This window comes from Pinus tabuliformis, chromosome 2_2, assembly GCF_031772625.1.
Source record: "Pinus tabuliformis cultivar Carrire ecotype Pingquan chromosome 2_2, CPIR1, whole genome shotgun sequence".
Lineage (NCBI taxonomy): Eukaryota > Viridiplantae > Streptophyta > Pinopsida > Pinales > Pinaceae > Pinus > Pinus tabuliformis.
In genome coordinates, this window is record NC_142300.1 from 176,606,576 (window position 1) to 176,609,563 (window position 2,988).

The 2,988-nt window shown below is 37.7% G+C and overlaps 1 pseudogene; it reads left to right on the plus strand.

The window, feature by feature from the left end:
• The first annotated feature begins 788 nt into the window (after positions 1-788).
• LOC149191980 (actin-related protein 6 pseudogene) lies at positions 789-1,519 on the plus strand (annotated as a pseudogene).
• Positions 1,520-2,988: the final 1,469 nt, after the last annotated feature.

Below are 2,988 nucleotides of genomic sequence, written 5' to 3' on the forward strand. Positions count from 1 at the left end.
CATGGCGGAAATAATAACATGATGAATAATTCCACCATGTGAACACTATGAGAATGTATCAAACTTTATTTCCAAGTAAGTTTTTGATCTGGATGGAAAGTTGCATCCATGCATGGTAGTTATCCATGGTATTATAACTCAAAAAGGATATAAATAACAAGCCTCACTTTATAAGAGGACAAATGTATTGAGATGTATTTAGTGCATTTTTTTAATCAATGTTTTTGAGAATAGTTTAAAGGAATATTGGATGTTTTCTATCCTCTCTCGGTGTTCAAATCTTTAGGATCTTGGCCCCCAAAAGTTGGATCAGTGGTATCAAAGCCAAGTTGAGACCCGATGGAAATCATAAATAATTACTGTGGAAACTCTTATAGTTCATTCCAAATAATGCGAAGGTTCACCGACAGAGACGAAAAATACACCTGTGAGCACAATTATGAAACTGACTGGTATTAGGAAAGTTTCTCAGCATAGACATGGTAAATGATAAGAGACTCCATGAGAATATATTGGCACTATTGTTGCTAGGGTTGTTTATTATCATGATATGCCATGATGGATCAAATCATCCATTTGTAGCCATTGTTTCAATGTTACAATTCTAGCGCTACGTATTGCCAAGTGCGAGGTTTCCATCCTGCTCATTTGAGAAGGCCTCGTCGCTCAATACAAATTGGGCACCCATGGTAGTCTTGGATAATAGAGGAGGATAATATAAAGTAGGATTCACGGTCCACAAAAATCATGTAGTGGTTGTCCCCAATTGCATGGGGTGTTCCCAATCCATGAAGAAATGGGTGATAGCAGACCAACTCCAATAGTGCGATGACACAGCCAACATTCCTGTGCAACCCATTCAACAGAGGTTACCTCATAAACCATGACCTACATAAATATATTTGGGATGAATCTTCAAAAACCTCCTCAAAATGTGCCCCTCAAACTCTTTGGGTTTACTCTTGGTGGAGTCTCGCTTCAATCTCCCCTCCATTAAGAGGGCCACATATGAGCTTGTCTTTGAAGATCTAAGGTTACAGTCCCTATATGCAATAGATTCGCCCTCGTTGGTTCATTTATACGAGGTGAGAAAGTCACCTATCAACCTTTTAGCCTTTTAGCCCGCACACAATGCAGCCTCATGGTGGATTGCGGCTTCTCCTTCACCCATGCTGCTCCCGTGTACCAAAACTTTACTACTAATTATGGGGTTAAAAGAATTGATCTCAGAGGAAAGGTGCTCACTAATTATTTCAAGGAGCTTGTTTCCTACTAGGCTATTAATATGATGGACGAGACTTACATCATGGATGATGTTAAGGAAAAGCTTTGCTTCGTTTCACTCAATGTCGCCCGCGACCTTGAAGTGGCCAGGAAACAAGGAAATGAAAATCTTATTTGAAGTACATATGTCCTTCTTGATGGTATCAAGCATAAGAAAGGTTTTGTGAAAGATCCAGAAGAGTCCTGAAGATATCTGTCTCTACAAGAGAAAGGAGCATTGCCAACATATTCATAAGAGAATTCAAGAGAGCATGATATTTCTCAAAATGTTGAGATTATAGAAGATAAAAAGGATGACTCTTTCGTCAAATATGAAGAATTGAAGTTGACTAATGAACAATTTCTTGTACCATAAATGATTTTTTGATCTTGTTGGTCTTGGAATGAACCAGGCTGGCAAGAATTGCACTTGTGCGTGTAGATTTGATGATCAGGTCCATGATCGACTGTTAGAATACTTGTTTAACTCTAATTTCCTGGAAGAGGAGGATGAGATTACAGGAAATAATGACAGAGCCACCAAATTTAGTATTCATGAGGACATTACCTCCACAAATGATAACCCTACAACATATCATCATCAAGATAAATTCTCCTCATCAAATAGGTAGATGGATGATTGCAGTTTCAAGGATGTCATTGAGCCCTATGCAGATCATGATTGTTGGGAGAGACTAGAGGAGACAAAAATGACCAGAACAATTTACAATATTACCAAAGACAATATGGCTTAGAAGTTTCCTTTGAAATAACTGTAACGTTGGTTGTTGCATCCATTATGTTTAGAACTTCAGATATCTAGTATTCTTAGAATCTTATCCAAATTGTAGTTCGGTTGTTCCAGTTTGCAGAAAAATACAGGGGAGCATACAATGATAACCCCATTGTGAGACCAATTGAGTGTTCTTTCTCCTATGACTATGATGCATACTAAGATGAATTGTTATGGGATGTTAGATGGTTACACAAGGAAACACAAAGTAGAACATGCATTGATTACATTCTAACTAATGACTTGGCACATAGAGTAGACCAAATCACGTACAATTGTGTGTGGGACACAAGAAGTTGGGACTAAATGTTTTCCTATCCAAGGCCTTATTGATGGCGAATGTGTCAAATTTGCAAAACTACACAGGGTATGCTAATGACTTCATCTGTTGTGTATTGCCAAAATCACCTTATTTGTTACATCCATACACTCCTGATGGACTTATCTACAAGCAAGGAGTACCAAGTTCTCCTACTTGCCTCAGATTAGATGCCAAGCACCAAGTGGACTACATACTTGGAGATAATTCTCTCATACATTCATATATGGTGGGATATGGTTTTCACTTCCCTCAATATATTCATCACCAAGGTTCATATTTACCCTTAGTAACATTGTATACCTATAATATATCATGTTATGGTGGCTCTAGTATATTTGTTGATAGAGGTCTCAACCCAAATCTTTTTGGTAGGGGTAGTTGTTGTAATGGACCCACTTCAAATTATATGGGTGAGATATCTTACCTAGAAAGGGTGTTTTATTTAGGAATAATGAAAACGCTTGAATTTCTTAATAGATTTATTACAATGGGGCTTGTGAGAATTTACAAATATAAGCCACTAGATTTCTACAAGGCAAACCAACAAGCAAACTATTTCATCACGGTTATGGGTAAACCATACAAAACCCTTGTCATTGAAGTCCATTTG